Raw genomic sequence first — 18,222 nt, 5'->3', positions numbered from 1 at the left:
AATTTCTAGTCAAAAATAGACGTCTAAAACTACTGATCCACATAGTCGCGAAAGTGCGAACTGTTTTATTGTATAAAAGAAGTCATTAGGTGTTAAACTGTAAAATAGATTGCTGTAGTTTGACTTTAAGATCAGTACTGGTTCCACAGTTCCCAACCCTGCTGTTTCACAAGCTGTTTTGCTACATACTGTATTTGTTTAGTGGTGTCTAATGACTTGAGCATTCAGATCGTATCTCCAATGGTAAACACAAAGCAGCACAATTACAGAAGAACTAACAACAATGTCATGACTGCAGACATTCATGAAGGAAATTGATACCATTCTAAGCATGATACCCAAGTATTTAATTTTGACTCGGGTACAAATCGTTCTTCGTACCGAGAACTGAGGCAAGTAATGGAATGTTTTACATTTACATTCTGATCTCATTCTGGTCCAGAGATCACATCCTCATATTGGAATGCCTGGTTGTAGAAATGCATCCGGCAGTAATCTGTACATAACGTTTACCCTGTGGGAAAAAAGATGATGAATCCTGAGCAGTGTTAAACGCCCTGCTGATGTTAAATGAAAGGGTATCCCAAAACGCAGAAGGGTAACTTGGAACACCAGTTCTTAGTGGTGTATATTTTCAATTTGATATAAAGTGAGAAAAGATACTGGAGGAACAGCCTAGTTGTTTTGTGATGAATTAATAAATAATTTTATTAACCTAAAAGGAAGCCACACAACAAGGACTATAATAACAGTACATTTAACTACACTGATCGCTACACACATTATCCTTTTGTTCCCAGTTATCTACATTTCCTGAACTCTGAGATGCTCCTTGTTCTCAAAAAACATCCAATATTATGTAACTCTATGAACTAACTCCAGCAGATAATTACCACACACAGGTTATTTGTCCCATTTGGAAAAAACTGTCTTCCATTTCAGCGAAGGTGTAATCTTCTCAGTTCGTGTTTTTGATTTTAACCTTTTCGCAATAACTTGTTTTCAGGGGAGACTATTCTTTGCAGCTGGGTGTGGCTGTGATGCTAGCTGCCTCTACTGTGTTCTTTTCTCCAGCTATTGAGCGATGGATATATCATTCTCTCCTTTTGAAGTTACCCACCATGTGGACCTGGCTTTTTGGCATATAAATGCCATTCCCTTTTCTCTCCAGATCTTTCGTCAAATATTTTGTATCAATGACTTCTGGTCTGATGTTGTCTGTGTCATCCTGAAGTCTACAACTACCCTCAACACAATCTACTATGTTGTCAAGTTTCATATCATCTATAAACATTCTAATCATGGTTATGAACTCTGGTGTTTCTGGGCCTCATCCCCAAATCTAGTAAGATCTGTGTCAGACGCATTTCATGTAATAATGGTGAGAAAAACAAACTAAGTTTTTTGTCTCACACAAAACTTTGCACCAATGCTTTATTCTCAGAAAAAAACCTTTGTTGGGGTAAGTAACACGATCAGAAAAACTCATAAATGCTGCCTTTCAACTTATTTTTTAAAAAGAGGTAGATATACCTACAGGTCATTTTTAAAGTGGAGAGCCTGTCTGCATTTGCTCCAGGTGTTTTCAACAACTAACGCTGGTCGGTGGCATATGGACAGATCCAAACTCTCCTCATAAGATACTCCTGCCATCCCAGGAATCATTTTATGGGATGTGGGGGTCGCTGACTAGGCCAGCATTTATTGCCTAAATTGCCTTGAAGCTTCTTTACCTCCTCCTCACCACTCACATTCCCACCAAATCTTGTGCCATCAGTAAACTTGGGAACATTGCACTTGGTTCCCTCATCCAAATCATTGATATATATCATGAATAGCTGGTGCCCAAGGGCTAATCCTTGTGGTACACCACTAGCCACTGCATGCCACTCCAAAAAAATACCCATTTATTCTTACTCGCTGTTTCCTGTCAACTATCCAAGTCACAATCCATGTCAGTACCAACCCAATGTGCTTTAATTTTGCACACTAATCTTTTATGTGGGACTTTATCAAAAGCTCACATCGCTTGTTTTTTCTTAACTTGTCCCTTTTCTTGGGTTACCCTTGCCAACATACTCAAAGGCTTGTGGTTTTCCTGTAATCTTTACCTCCTCTGAGCTGATACTTCATGAATTAACAAATATCTCACACCCCATCTTGAACTCACACTGCCCAACTAGATGTCAATGCTTGCAATGGCACAACTCAGAAAGCCACGTGTCACAATGCCGTCTTGGTATCAGGCACATGCATGTTGTCTTCATTGTACCTATTATAGATAGTGGTTCATGAAAGTTGCCACTGAGGCAGGCTTTGGAAAAGGGTTCTGAATGAATGCTCTGAACAGAAGAGAAATTGTTTTGTAAATGCAAGTATTGCCTTTGTCTTCCTGTGAAAATGGCATAAGAGCTGAGTGTTCAGTTATAGTGCTGTTTAATCATAACTAGTGTGTTGAGATTAAGAAATTACATGTAATCTGTTACTGTTAGAATTGAAGTTTAAATATTGTTGTCTTTTCTTTTGTTTTAATAAAATTTGTTTATAAAATAACCTTATTACTTATATTATCACTCCTGGAACGAATCGCTCTTTCCGCATTGCATTGTCTTAAAACGGTTATGGCTCTGGCTCAGCTCCACTGTTGAGAGCTGACCAGGCGTCCATAACATTTTGCATCAAGCTGGCTCTTGCTATTGAGGGCTCTGCCTCCCAGGCTGGGGTGACCTTGTTTGATGGATATCTGCAGGAATACAGGCAGAGGATATCATGCCTCTGCATCACACCATCCAAGAGTTTGGTAAGGGCTTCCTCCAATGATCTTGGTGCTGTCTTCCTAGCAGCCAACCCTCCACTGGATTTTGGACAAATGCAGGGAAATGCTGGGGTGGCTTGTAAAGGGAGCGCACCACTGATTGCAGAGATTACGTTTATCCTGCTTGAGCGAATCACATGGGATTGTTAAAGTGGCTCAATATTTAATGTGTTTTCCTACCGTTGGAAAGATTCTCATCGGTTTTCTCACCGGAACCGATGCTTTGAAAAAAATATGGTGAGATTCCGTCCAACATTTTTCCTTAGATTGCAAAAATGCATTATAAATTGTAATATTTTCAGGAGCTTTATTGAATAAAGGGATGGAAATCACAAATACCACGCTCAAGTGTTGCTACAAAAGTCACAATAAAGGTCTCTCCTGAAAGGGCAGGACGGTGGTGCAGTGGTTAGCACTGCTGCCTCTTGGCGCCGAGGATCCGGGTTCGATCCCGGCCCCGGGTCACTGTCCATGTGGAGTTTGCACATTCTCCTCGTGTTTCACCCCCACAACGCAAAAATATGTGCAGGATAGGTCAACTGGCCACGCTAAATTGCCCCTTAATTGGAAAAAAATAATTGGGGACATTAAATTAAAATAAAAGGTTTTTCCTGAAAGACATAAGAACCAAGGTGCATTTTACGGTTGCTGTACAGAAAATCAAAGCTTGTCATGGGGCCGTTAAAGAGTTTGAAACATTAATAAAGAGAAGGTCATTTTACTTGCTGAGAATCTTTTTCAAACCTTTTCCAGTAACCATTTGTTTGTCAGACTATTAAGCACGCTGTCTCGTTGAAACTAGAGACTTTACAATAAACTTGCAACCTTGGAAAATTGAAATGCATTGGAAAATTATTTTGCTTTTATGATTACTGGAATGTTTATGTTTATTGTTATGCAATCAATTAAACTTCAATTAAGGGATAAGTCACACGTAATGCTGTCAACTCACTTATAAAGCTATCCCAGATCAATGGTGTTTAAGCTAAAGGAGTTGTAGCTTTGTTGCATTCTATTCATAAATCTTATGATAACTGCAAATCAATCAAAAAAAGATGAAACCCATTAGTCCATTAAGCAGAAGCTGCCTTCCCCTCAACAATGGAGACAGAAAGACCATCATCAGTTTTGAGCAGGTTGGGACTTGGAGCAATTCCCCGAAGGGATGGAATTCATTATGGGGAAAGGAAATTGAGCACTCACAACAAGAGTTCTTCCTAACGAGTTGCTGGGCACATAAGATGACATATCAGTGTGAAACATTACTCAAGCATGAGGGACATGGAGGAAAAATTTGGAATTAGGGAGGGGGGCAAAGGTACCATTAGAAGCGATAACTTTAACCTGGTCCACAATAAAATAGTGCAGCCAGAGGCAATCATGTGTTGGGAGGAACCAGACATAGTAGGAATTCCTATGAGACATAGCTACATAAAATCAGAACAGGAAATTAAACATATTCAGAAAAGATAAAGAAGAAAAGGGGGCAGTGGGGTAACATAATGTTAGTAGGAAAAATGAAATGAAATGAAAAGGGACACAGTTATCAGCAAGACAAACATAGAATCCATAAGGATGGAGATAAAAGATGACACAGGATCTATCACACTAATTGGTGTCATCTACAGACCACCTAACAGTGGAAAGGAGGTGGAGAAAGAAATATGCAGGCAAGTTGAATAAAAATTAAACATAGAATAATAAAGGGGATAAGGAAAGGGATTTCCCATAACATTTACAGGACTCTTTTCTAACTCAAGATGTAAAATGTCCAACAAGGGAATATTTGCTAATGGGTCTAGTAATGAGGAATGAATTTGAGTAGCTAAAATAAGTAAAAGTAGTGGTACATTTAGGCAATAATGACCTTAATATAATATGCTTTTAAGATGGTGATAGAGAATGACAAAGGTATGATGAAGCACAAGTTTAACAGGTTTTAAGTACATAGACAGCAGTTGAGTGGGTGATGTGAGAGAATATGAAGAGATTAGGAGAGAGATTCAAAGAATTAGAAAGGCAAAGAGGAACTACTAAAGAAAATTATCAAGGAACATAAAAAAACTCGTAAAATATTTCACAGGCACATCGATTTTTGAAAAAGTAGGCTATGATAGAAACAGCACCATAATGGATGTACAGGATAATACCACATAATTATAAGGAGATGGTAGAAACATTAAATAATTATTTTGCTTTGCTCTTTACCAGGAAGATTGAACAGGTAGACTTGACATTGAATGATGAGATGAATAATTAAATATGTGCATTATAAATAAAAACAGGATTTATTGAATCAACTAATTAAATTCAAAGAGGATAAAACTCCAGGCCCAGATGACTGGCATCCATGTACTTTTTAAGAATCTAGGCAAGAGACAGTGGAAGCCTGATTACACATTTTTAATAATTAGTTCAAAAAAAGGTGTGTTGCCAAATGACTGATAGAGAGCTAACATAATTCCTATATTTAAGAAGGGAGACAGAACATGCCCCAGTAATTATAAATAAGTCAGCTTAATATCAGTAGCAGAAAAAATAATGGAATCCTTATGAAAGGAGAGAACAGAAGAACATTTAATAAATGGGTAATAGTGAATATTCGGCATGGCTTTCAAAAGGGAAAATCTTGTGAGGCCATCCTTATTTAATCTTGTGAGGAAGTAAGTGAGAGAGTGACAATGGTAACACAGTAGATTATCTTTAATATGACCACATAATAGACAAATGAATAAGGTTAGAGCATGTGTAGTCAGGGGACAAGTGGAGAAGGATTGTTTGCTCAGATAATGAAGCAGTCCATATCCAAATGCAGCACGACCTCAACAATATCCAGGCTTGGGCTGACAAGTGGCAAGTAACATTTGTGCCACACAAGTGCCAGGCAATGACCATCTGTAACAAGAGAGAATCTAACCATCAGCCCTTTACAGTCAATGGTATTAACATCGCTGAATCCACCACCATCAATACCCTGTGGGGGTGGGGGGTGCAGTTTATCATTCACCAGGAACTGAAATGGACTAACCATATAAATACTATGGCTACAAGAGCAGTCAGAGGCTAGGTATCTTGTGGTGAGTAACTCAACTCCTGACTCCCCAAGGCCTGTCCACAATCTACAAGGCACAAGTCAAGGATGTGGTGGAGTACTCTCCCTGTGCCAGGATGAGTGGAGCTCCATCGACATTTGAGAAGTTTGTCACCATCGAGGACAAAGCAGCCTGTTTGATTGGCACCCCTTCCACAAACATGTATTCCCTCCATCACCGACGCACAGTGGCAGCAGTCTGCAAATTCTACAAGACGCACTGCAGGAGCTCACCATGGCTCCTTAGGCAGCACCTTGCACCCAAGACAATTACCACCTAGAAGTACAAGGGCCGCCAATTGAAAGTTCCCTTGCAAGCCACCCACCATACTGACTTGGAAATAACTCGCCATTCCTTCACTGTCACTGGGTCAAAATCCTGGCACTGTGATGTACCTGCACGAAATAGACTGCAACTATTGAAGAGGATAGCTCACGAGCACCTTCTCAAGGACAATTAGGAATGGGCAATAAATGTTGGATTAGCCAGCCTAGACCACGTCCCTTGAATTAATTTTTTTTAAATGTCTGCTACAATTTGTGGGAAATCAAGACATTGATCATGTGGATTTCTCACTGCTTCCTATCCTACCCAAATAAATACTTACAGGGATAGAGTCCAGGACAATCTGAGAGTTCAAGAACAAGCAGCTGCAAGGAGTCATCATTCCAGCAACAAGGAAATAGCGAAAAGAAGGGGGGCGATCTCAAAAGACAAAATAGGGAACTGATAGAAACCAACCTTTTATTAGAGGTAAAAAGGGTTAAAGGAAGAAATTATGTAAATAAATCATATTAACTGAAATTTTAAATGAATATATATTACCCATAACAGTAAGAAAAGGCTGACTGCTTGTGAATTGATCAGATAAGCAGAATGCTAGGATTTGCAAGGACAAACTGGCAGAAAGAGAGCTGGGCTAAGATCCAGTTCCATGATAACAACAAATCACCCCATAGTAAGAATCTTTGGTGGGAAAGATTTTCATCAAGTGGAAAAATACAGAAATCTTTTATCTTTTAATTTGACAGACAGACACTTTGGCCAAATTTAATGAATTATATATTAGTTAAAACCAATCACAGTTGTAAAGACGACAAAACTTTAAAGATGGTGATATCCTTAAATGTTCAGTACCGGGATGGGAAAGCCATTCTAGAATCAATTCAACCTATCCTCTGAAACCTATTCTATCTGCTTGCTTTGCAAAACCGCTATTTTATTCTATTTTAAACTGCGCAGTCTTTTTGTACTGTATAATCTTGATTTGAAGAAATTACTTTGAGCTGTTTTGTATTTTGAATTCAACAATCTGTGTTTGCGAAAGACAATCATTCTGATTAGCTTGCTGCAGGACTAATCGGAAGGTCCTAAATTTTGTACTTGAAAATTGAAGCTTACCAATAGACACTACTGGCTGACAAAATAAAAGTTGCAAATTGCTTTTAACCCAAGAAGCCAAGCTTGATTCTCTGTTATTTGGTATATGGTACGACGTTACAGGTATACAAATAGACAAAAAGACCCACAGAAACATAATAATAATAATCTTTATTGTCACACGTAGGCTTACATTAATATTGCAATGAAGTTACCATGAAAAGCCCCTAGTCACCACATTCCGGCGCCTGTTCGGTACAAGGAGGGACAATTCAGAATGTCCAAATTACCGAACAGCACGTTTTTTGGAACTTGTGGGAGGAAATCAGAGCACCTGGAGGAAATCCACGCAGACACGGGGAGAACCTACAGACTCCGCACAGACAGACCCAAGCCAGGAATCGACCATGGTGCTGTGAAGCAAGTGCTAACCACGATGCTACCATACCTCATATCCAAAATGCAAACAGAGGGATAACTTGCAACATCAAATCAAGCGAGAGGGTCATATGATCGAGAAAAGTGTAACAGCAAAGAGGAGAAAATGATCATGTTTACAATTTACATCAACAATTTTTACACTGGAACCAAAAGTACAATTTCTAAATTTTCAGATTACACCAAATTGGGGAAGATAGGCAATATTGAGAGGAATGCAACAACTTACAGAGGGCATTAATTATCTTGCAGAAGAGGACAGCACGGTGGTGAAGTGGTAGCACTGCAGTCTCATGGCGCGAGGTCCCAGGTTCGATCCCGGTTTTGGGTCACTGTCCATGTGGGGTTTGCACATTCTCCCCGTGTTTGCGTGGGTTTCGCCCCCACAACCCAAAGATGTGCCAGGTAGGTGGATTGAACACACTAAATTGCCCCTTAATTGGAAAAATGAATTGGATTCTCTAAATTAAAAAAAAAACCATTATCTTGCAGAAGTTAGGGAATGCATCAAAGCAAAAGAGAAAGCCTATAATGTGGCAAAGAGTAGTGGGAAGTCAGAAGATTGGGAAGGCTACAAAAACAAACAGAGGATAACAAAGAGAGAGATAAGGAAAGAGAGGATCAAATTTGAAGGTAGGCTAGCCAGTAACATTAGGAATGATAGTAAAAGTTTCTTTAAATACATTAAAAACAAACGGGAGGCAAAAGTTGACATTGGGCCGCTCCAAAATGACGCTGGTAATTTTGTGATGGGAGACAAGGAAATAGCCGAGGAACTGAATAAGTACTTTGCCTCAGTCTTCACAGTAGAAGACATGAGAAAAATCCCAACAATTCCGGAGAGTCAGGGGACAGAGTTGAATATGGTAGCCATCACAAAGGAGAAAGTGCTAGAGAAACTAAGAGGTCTAAAAATTGATAAATGTCCGGGCCCAGATGGGCGACGTCCTAGAGTTCTAAAGGAGATAGCTGAAGAAATAGTGGAGGCGTTGGTGATGATGTTTCAAAAGTCTCTGGAGTCAGGGAAAGTACCAGAGGATTAGAAAATCGCTGTTGTAACCCCCCTGTTCAAGAAGGGAACAAGGAAAAAGATGGAAAATTATAGGCCAATTAGCCTAACCTCGGTTGTTGGCAAGATTCTAGAATCCATTGTTAAGGATGATATTTCTAAATTCTTGGAAGTGCAGGGTCGGATTAGGACAAGTCAGCATGGATTTAGTAAGGGGAGGTCTTGCCTGACAAACCTGTTAGAGTTCTTTGAAGAGATAACAAATAGGTTAGACCAAGGAGAGCCAATGGATGTCATCTATCTTGACTTCCAAAAGGCCTTTGATAAGGTGCCTCACGGGAGACTGCTGAGTAAAATAAGGGCCCATGGTATTCGAGGCAAGGTACTAACATGGATTGATGACTGGCTGTCAGGCAGAAGGCAGAGAGTTGGGATAAAAGGTTCTTTTTCGGAATGGCAACCGGTGACGAGTGGTGTCCCGCAGGGTTCAGTGTTGGGGCCACAGCTGTTCTCTTTATATATTAACGATCTAGATGACGGGACTGAGGGCATTCTGGCTAAGTTTGCCGATGATACAAAGATAGGTGGAGGGGCAGTTAGTATGGAGGAGGTGGGGAGGCTGCAGAAAGATTTGGACAGTTTAGGAGAGTGGTCCAAGAAATGGCTGATGAAATTCAACGTGGGCAAGTGCGAGGTCTTGCACTTTGGAAAAAAGAATAGAGGCGTGGACTATTTTCTAAACGGTGACAAAATTCATAATGCTGAAGTGCAAAGGGACTTGGGAGTCCTAGTCCAGGATTCTCTAAAGGTAAACTTGCAGGTTGAGTCCGTAATTAAGAAAGCAAATGCAATGTTGTCATTCATCTCAAGAGGCTTGGAATATAAAAGCAGGGATGTACTTCTGAAGCTTTATAAAGCATTAGTTAGGCCCCATTTAGAATACTGTGAGCAATTTTGGGCCCCACACCTCAGGAAGGACATACTGGCCCTGGAGCGGGTCCAGCGGAGATTCACACGGATGATCCCAGGAATGGTAGGCCTAACATACGATGAACGTCTGAGGATCCTGGGATTATATTCATTGGAGTTTAGGAGGTTGAGAGGAGATCTAATAGAAACTTACAAGATAATGAATGGCTTAGATAGGGTGGATGTAGGGAAGTTGTTTCCATTAACAGGGGAGACTAGGACCCGGGGGCACAGCCTTAGAATAAAAGGGAGTCACTTTAGAACAGAGATGAGGAGAAATTTCTTCAGCCAGAGAGTGGTGGGTCTGTGGAATTCATTGCCACAGAGGGCGGTGGAGGCCGGGACGTTGAGTGTCTTTAAGACAGAAGTTAATATATTCTTGATTTCTCGAGGAATTAAGGGCTATGGAGAGAGAGCGGGTAAATGGAGTTGAAATCAGCCATGATTGAATGGTGGAGTGGACTCGATGGGCCGAATGGCCTTACTTCCACTCCTATGTCTTACGGTCTTCATACTTAAATAATTGGCTAATGTATCTCAACAAAGATAAATGTGAGGCAGAACATTTTAGAGGGAATAGGGAGGCAACTTATTACTTTGAAGGTGCGATTCAAGGTGAGGTAGAAGAAAGATGGATCAGGGTAAAAATATACTAATCATTAAATAGTTTAGCACAGGGCTAAATCGCTGGCTTTGAAAGCAGACCAAGGCAGGCCAGCAACATGGTTCAATTCCCGTAACAGCCTCCCTGAACAGGCGCCGGAATGTGGCAACTAGGGGCTTTTCACAGTAACTTAATTTGAAGCCTACTTGTGACAATAAGCGATTTCCATTTCATTTCATTTTCATTTCAAATAATGCACCAGAAAAGCAAACCGAGCTTTTTTCTTGTAGTGGGATAGAATTTAAAAGTAAAGAAGTTACGTTAAACCTATATCAAACCTTGGATAAATGACAGCTGAGTACTGCATGCACACTTGGTCACCATATTATAAAAAGATATATTTGATTGGGTGCAGAGATGATCTCTAAAAATTAAAGCAACGATTTGTGGATATTGTTCAGAAGCTAGCAGACAATAACGACTTAAGAATTGGATAAAAGGAAACTGATAAGTATTCAGCCGCACTGAGGACTTTGATGTGCGGATTAGCCTTGCAGCAGGGTAAAGAAATATTTACCTATGGGAAATGGGGAACAATAGAGCATAGAATTAATTACAGGAGTTAAAGATACAAAAGGTAGGAGTTTAAAAGGAGAAATAATAATGGATGTTGCACTTTCAAGCTATATGGGGGAAGCTCATGTAAGAATTTTTTTAAAATTTGGATGATCACAACAAGATTGGAACTTTCCTCACTGGGTTTCACCAAGTTTCCCTCCTGGGATTTGGAATACCCTCACATTTAACATCTGCGGGGTTCTTAACGGCATACATATTAAGAAAGGGTGAACAGGCTGTGTCACTTTTTCTCTTGAAAAAAGAAGGCCGAGGAGCTACATGTTAGAGGTCTTTTGAATTATGAATTCTGGATTTGATTGAATGTATAAAGAGAGAATGGTTCCACTTATGGGGAAGAACACAACTGAGGTAATCAATATAAAACAGTCACCAAGAAATCCAATAAGATATTCGGAAGAAACTTTGTTTTACCAAAAGGCCGGTGAGAAAGTGGAACTTGTTACCATAGCGTGGTTGAAGTGTATAGTAGCATTTAAAGATTGGAAAGTGGACAGACTATGGTATGATAGAAAATGAAATATAGGGTTCCAATGATAGGAGATAGGAAAGATCAGAGAAGCTTGAGTGGAGCAGAAATGACACAATGAACTGATTAGGCTTGAATGGCCTGTTTTTGTGCCAGTTATCCTTTGTAACCCCTTGCCCTTCTTGTGGGAAGATTAACTCAAATGAAAACTTTGGTGAGCCAAAATTAAAGAATGATGAAGCATTTTGTGAATTTCATTACAATTTTTCAGTCCAAAACCAAAAAAGAAAACTTTGGAATCCTTGGTCCTAAAAATTAATATCTGTATAGTTAAATATAGATTAGGTTTGCTTTGTTGAATGTATTTATTTTTAGCCAGATCATGAATCAGTCAAATTTGTACTCCGAATATAATTTACCAAATAAATTGTGTACTTTTTGACCTGTTGTATGTGTGGTTTTGGAAAACTCTACACCGACAGTGACCCAGAGCCGGGATCGCACCTGGGTCCTCAGCGCCGTAGGCAGCAGTGCTAACCACAGTGCCACCGTGCTGCCCTAACATTCTATCCTGAACAGACCTAGCTCTGGAATGCAGTGTTAAACTTTCTATTTAAGACAACAGTAGATTTATATCACATATAAAATAATTTTTTTTAAAAATGTACTTTTTGGGGGTTGATTCTAACCCAAACCACATGCATGAAACTGCAGGTTATCTGCTTGAACTCAATCCTTCAGCGCATTTTCAATTTTAACCTCCAGGGCTGATGAAGTGCCTGCTCAAGCCAGGGCAGTTATATATTTCGGAGTCCTATTTTGTCACAAAGAATTTGTAACTGTGGCCAGAGCAGGGAACCTGCAGTAACGTGTCCTGCAGGCTGACACAGATTTGCTGGCAGAATAGGCTTTTAAACGTAAGCATAGAATTTTCCTTTGTGGGTCCAGAAAGTGTAGAAGTAATTCCCTGGTCTCTATATGGCATGTCACAGCCTCTCTGACCCCAATTCCTCACCTTGCTGGCAAGCCTTCCCCCAGAACCAGTTGGCCAGCTTCTAACTGTCTGTATAGTGCTTCCTGCCTGGAGACCAGCTGTTGCTTTCTGCCTGTTTTTGGAGAGTACTTTGTCTGTTAGGCTCTAACCCTTGCACCTGCTCTGTCTACCAGTTTGGCCAAAATCCATTTGGGGTTTATTTCAGAATACAAAACCTTGGCTTTTATTTAAATGGGGGGCATGGGAGCACCGATGTTAGCACTGTTGCTTCACAGCGCCAGGGACCCGAGTTCAATTGCAAGCTTGGGTGACTGTCTGTACGGTGTCTGCACGTCCTCCCCATGTCTGCGTGAATTTCTTCCAGATGCTCCAGTTTTCTCCCACAAGTCCCAAAAGACATGCTTGTTAGGTGAAGTGGACATTCTGAATTTTCCCTGTGTACCCGAACAGGCGCTGGAGTGTGGCAACTAGTGGATTTTCACAATAACTTCATTGCAGTGTTAATGTAAGTCTACTTGTGATACGAATAAAGATTATTATTAGAAGTATAATAGTAATTTAAACTTTAAAAATATTCCTGTGAATCTGAGTATTGACATATCGTATATTATTTACAACACAATACCTTGCAAATAATGTCACCCTTACTTAATTTACATATATTTTGAACTTTTATGCTTCAACAATTGCTAATTACTTTCTATTTTTTCACAAATAATTTTCCCTATTTTCCAGTAATGACTGATGCCCCGTTAGCAACTTTTCCATTGGTACTGACAATTGTCGAAATGGTCATGTGCGAGTATCATCCAAATGGCATTACAGCCTAGCCCACCCCCATTCTCATCCAATGTCCACACCACATAATTTCAGCAGGGTTTGATGATGGTGTTCAGGAGTAGTAACTGTTCAATTTGCTCTACTGTGAGTTAAGCACAAAACAAGTATTGCACTTGGAACCTTCCTGATTTGTATGGCCCAGCCATTCTTTAGATAATGCATTAGGAAAACTAGATCTCTCTATCTGTGGCAATGAAGTAACTGATGTTATTCTCACTAGCATTGAAGTTTTCGTACTTCACACTTTCCCTTCCGTCAGATCTGGCACTGTATCCTAGTCAATTGTGCCTGCTGTTGTGCTATCTCTTGGAAAGAAAAATCTTCTCATAACATTGGCTGTCATGATCAGTCTGAAACATTCAGAGCCAATTTCATCTTTGATTGTAAACTCTGATAATCCATCGTGAGAGCCATAAATGCAATGCTATTGAAAAGGTGCATTATCAGTTTCCTTCTGCCTTTCCCAAAGGACTAGATGCACTCAACTGGTGATTGCAGATATTTTAGTTCCAGGGCAGCACAGTGGCGCAGTGGGTTAGCACTGCTGCCTCATGGCACCGGGGTCCCAGGTTCAATCCCGGCTCTGGGTCACTGTCCGTGTGGAGTTTGCACATTCTCCCCGTTTTGCGTTTGTTTCGCCCCCCCAACCCAAAGATGTGCAGGCTAGGTGGATTGGCCACGCTAAATGCCCCTTAATTGGAAAACATTATTTGGGTATTCTAAATTTCTAAAAAAAAAAGATTTTTTAGTTCCATATTAATGGTACGTGAAATGCAGAGGCGCTTTGTAAAGTAGGCAATGGACTACCGTCTATTAAGGCTGAAGGTAGTAAACAAAACCTGCCACAAGTTTACAAAAGGAAGTAGTTATTGCCATTGTTGGAATTTGAGTTTGTAGGAAAAGATATTACAGTAAAAATGACTTCCATCAAAACTATACATATAAAGTTGAAGTAAAGGAATCAAAGGGGAAGTGATAAAGTGGATAGAGTGCTTGCTTGGAAACAGAAAACAGTCAAAATTATGAAGAGTAATTGTTTGCATTGGGACACCATGATTTACTGCTCCTTAAAGGGATGAGTCTATAGTGTATTCATTAATTAACCCATTAATATAGCATTTTTAAAGTTTAAATTTGCAGAAGACAGTAATTCATGGGGAAAGGATAAGTATAATCAAGGGCTAGATATCAATTGAGGGATCAATAAATGTTTACTACCTGAATGTATGAGTATCACATTAGATTTTGTGCTGGCAATATGAGAGAATGCATACACATTTAAATGCTATAAAGAAGTACCATCACACATTGAAGGGCACAACTATTATTCAATTCGATGTGCTGGTTGAATCATCATAAAAACAAGATCCAAAATGTAAAGGCAAACTAGGATGTATTATCAGAGGTGTAGGTTATATATCACACAAATGAATAATAAGCATTTTGGATTAATCAGTCAATCCCTGCTTGGAGTGCCACACCAAATTCTGGTCACTGCATCTCCAAAAGGGCATGGGAAAGAGAGTTGGATTTGCAACAATGTGGAGGGGGAACATAAGATCATGCAAGGGTTGGATTATACAGCTGTGAGAAGAACCATGTGTTATGATCATACAACTAGCAGGTAAAGATTCCACATTTAAGATTATCAACTAGTAGAACAAAATGGCAACAAACCTGGTGCTCCAAAATTTAGATTTTAGGATATACAATACTTGAAATTTGGAGGTGAATGGTTCATAACTGGAGAGGCAAGTGGAGGACTGTGGCTTGGTGTTGGCACAATGAAGACAACAGTAAAATTATCTGTATACACATAAACCCAGACTATCATCACTGCTGGTATGACCATTTTTCTGCTTCTATTGCACGAATGGGCATATGGCATCAATTATTTTCTTTTTTACAGTCTGTTAAATTTGACTTATTTGTGACCAAATATACTGTAGATGCTGAAATCAAAACAAAAGCGTTGGAAACATTCAGCAAGTCTGGCAGCAACTGTGGGGAGAGAAACAGAGTTTCTGGTTGGTAACCTCTCATTAGATTTCCAGAACCTGTAATATTTTGCTTTTCAGCTTATGTTTAATTCACAGCGGCGGCTCTTCCAGGAATCCTCCTCCAGGGAGAAATTCTGCTCTTTTCTCTGGCGGGATTTCTGTTTACATTTTACCTTCTCCATCTTCATTGCTCTTGGTTTCCTTTCTCATGTTTGATCAGCTATCTGCCAGAACTCACTTTCACACCCACAACCCTTTGCTCAGTAACTGTCTCTGGCTCTGTTTCCCAATTGAAATGCCACTCCTCATGTTTTGGATCCTCCACCCATGATTGCAGATATATCGAAGGCATTCACCGTCCCTTGACCCACTGCTCTCGCTGCATCCTGATTTCTTGGCTTAATGCCATGTGGCACCACTTGCCTGCTCTTGACCTCTCCTTTCAGCAGCATGACTCCTTTATCCTCAAAGCTATCCAACATTTCTAAGTTGAATGATGCTGCCAGTTAATGGTTCGAAGCATTTTTAATATTTACGAGCATACTGCCTGTGACACTATTTATGGGAAAAGCATTACAAAATAAACTTGGACAGTTGGTGTAAATGGCAAAATCTGACACCACCACTGTGCTCACTGACGTGTCTTGATTCCCAACCTGTCAATGCCTCAATTTCAAAATTCACGTTGGGTTGCATTCTCCTGCCCCGCCCGTGGCAAGAACGCCACCGGCGAGAAGCCGACAATCCATTGACCTCGGGCGAGATTCTCCGGGTGGACCCTACCGGAGAATCCCGCCCATTCTGTTTTCAAATCCCTTAATGCCTCATTCTGCTCCCTATCTCTGTAACCTCTTCCAGCCATTAAACCCTTTAAAATCTCTACACTGCTCGAGCTCGAGCCTCCTGCTTAATATTAATGCTTCTACCATTAACAGCCGTGCCTTCAGCTCCTTGGCCCCATTTTTAGAATACCCCCCAAACCTCTTTGCTATCTCTCCTCCTTGAAGAAATTTCTTAAAACTTACCTTTTTGACCAAGTTATTAGTTTGAAAAAAATTGTTAATGGAATGTGAGTGTAGGCAGTGTAGGAAGGTGAGTGGGCTAAAATGTAAGGCAGCATTTATTGCCCATTCCTAATCACCCTTTAGAAGGTGGCGGTGAGTCACCTCCTTGAACAGTTGCAGCTCATGTGGCATTGTTAGACCCACAATGCTGTTAGGAAGGGAGTTCCAGATGTTTGAGCCAGAATCTGCGCTGATATTTCCTTATGTGGGTTTTGTCAAATTTTGCTTGGTAATATTCCTTTGAGTTGGATGCAGACAAGTAAGGCCCCGGGACCGGCGGAGTTTTTAGAAATTTGCGGGACAGCTGGTGCCGTTGTTAGTGGGGATGTTCAAGTACTCAGTAATATGGGGTTCCCTGCCCGAAACCATGTGGAATGTGCGTCTATCTCTTTATTTAATGTAGACACCAAGATATTGGCCAAGGTGTTAGCATGGAGGATGAAACGATGACTCCCCCAATTTATTAGGGAAGATCAAATGGGTTTTGTTAAAGGCAACCAATTGTTGTCTAATGTGCATTGATTGCTAAATGTGGTTCTTTTGCTGTCGGGGTATTTCCAATTAAATAGGGGAAAGAGGGAGAGGTGCCCTATGGCCCCGCTCTTGCTTGCATTGGCGATAGAGCATTTGGCCATCGCCTTGAGGGCTTCTGATAATTGCAGGGGAATAGTGAGAGGAAGGGTGGAGCATAGGGTGTCCTTGTACATTGATGATCTCCTACTTAATGTGATGGACCCGATCCCCACCATTGGTGATATAATGGAGCTGCTGAGGTGCTTTGGCTCTTTTTTAGGGTACAAGCTAAACTTGGAAGAAAGTGAGTGCTTTCCAGTTAATCCCCCGGGAGGGGAGTTAATCTAGGGATGCTACCTTTTTGTATGGCTGATTCCAGCTTTAGGAATCTGGGGTTTCAAGTAGCCCGGGATTGGGCCCGTCTCCATAATCTGAACTATACAAGCTTGGAAGGCCAGGTCAGGACCGATCTGCAAAGATAGTATGATCTTCCACTGTCCTTGGCTGTCAGGGTTCAGTCAGTCTAGACAAACATTTTGCCACGATTTTTGTTTTTGTTCCAGTGTTTTCAGGTCTTTCTCCCTAAATCCTTTTGGGGGGGCTGGGGGGAGGTTGGGGGGGGGGGGGGGGGAAGAGAGTTGAAAAATTGTTAACATCCTGCATCTGGGCGGGCAAGACCGCGAGGATTCGGAAGACACTGCTTCAAAGGGATAGATAGTCTGGGGACTTGGTGTTGCCGAACCTGGGTCGGGATTGTCCTCTACCCAGCGGGGCGGGGGGTCCCGGCGGGATGGAGTGGCGGGAACCACTCTGCCGTCGGGCCACCGCAAAGGTGGGGATTTCTCCACACCTTTAGGGGCCAAGCCCTCACCTTGAGGGGCTAGGACCGCTCCGGAGTGGTTGGCGCGCCGCCGGCCGGCGGGAAAGGCCTTCGGCGCCACGCCAGCCGGGGCCAAAAGGGCTTCGCTGGCTAGCGGAAGTCCGCGCATGCATGGGAGCATCAGCGGTTGCTGAGGTCATCCCCATGCATGCGCGGGGGGGGTGTCTCTTCCGCGCGGCCATGGTGAAGGCTGTGGCCGAGGCGGAGGGAAAAGAGTGCCCCCACGGCACAGGCCCGCCTGCGGATCGGTGGGCCCCGATCGCGGGCAAGGCCACCGTGGGGGCACCCCCCAGGGCCATATCGCCACCCCCCCCCAGGAGCCCGCCCGCGCCGCCTAGTCCCGCCGGTAAGAGGGGTGGTTTGATTCTCGCCGGTGGGACAGGCATTCGAGCAGCGGGACTTCGGCCCATTGCGGGCTGGAAAATCGCCGGAGGGGGGGGCCCGCCGACCGGCGTGGCGCGATTCCCGCCCCCGCCGAATATCCGGTGCCGGAGAATTCGGCAACCGGTAGGTGCAGGA

General features: G+C 41.7%; 1 long non-coding RNA gene across 1 annotated transcript in view; it reads right to left on the bottom strand.

Annotated features, from left to right (window-relative positions):
- Positions 1-323: 323 nt before the first annotated feature.
- Positions 324-18,222, bottom strand: part of LOC140399156 (uncharacterized) — a 37,625-nt gene continuing 19,726 nt past the window's right edge. Inside the window, exon 2 of the long non-coding RNA XR_011937647.1 lies at positions 324-514. This is a non-coding gene — a long non-coding RNA (uncharacterized lncRNA). The remainder of the gene's footprint in view (positions 515-18,222) is intronic.

The sequence above is a fragment of the Scyliorhinus torazame genome, chromosome 22, assembly GCF_047496885.1.
Source record: "Scyliorhinus torazame isolate Kashiwa2021f chromosome 22, sScyTor2.1, whole genome shotgun sequence".
NCBI lineage: Eukaryota > Metazoa > Chordata > Chondrichthyes > Carcharhiniformes > Scyliorhinidae > Scyliorhinus > Scyliorhinus torazame.
Note: the sequence above shows the minus strand (reverse complement) of the source record. Positions and strands in the feature narration are given on the sequence as shown.